This window comes from Penaeus monodon, chromosome 32 (genome assembly GCF_015228065.2).
Source record: "Penaeus monodon isolate SGIC_2016 chromosome 32, NSTDA_Pmon_1, whole genome shotgun sequence".
NCBI classification, from domain to species: domain Eukaryota; kingdom Metazoa; phylum Arthropoda; class Malacostraca; order Decapoda; family Penaeidae; genus Penaeus; species Penaeus monodon.
In genome coordinates, this window is record NC_051417.1 from 24,689,520 (window position 1) to 24,689,980 (window position 461).

Here is a 461-nt window from a genome sequence, read left to right on the forward strand (position 1 = left end):
TTTATATCTTTATAAATGAACGAATGAATTAATATACAGATAAACATACAAGTGTACACAAGTGATTGCATATTCTTAACAAATGACTTATCATGTTATACAGAATATTGTCTTACCGTGAATCCGAGACGTTTTTTGTACACTCTATTCCGGTGTTTTCATTTGCTAACACTTACTTCTCTGACGTCAGATTCATCCCTGTTTGCAATATAAAGTCCAATTTTAATTTAGCTTCTAGCATTTGCCGTATTTCATAATCATTAAAATTTTCGTTTTACAGTAATAGAAGACAGACACCAGAAATACATAATAATAATAAAGTTGATACGATAGCTTTTGTATACATCATATTAGTAACATTTTATTCTATGGAGGATTCCATTCATGAAAAGATAAAACCTGAGGTTGGTTTGGGGTAAACGTCAAAAAGGATTAATGCACCGTTTAGACGTTTACACTAG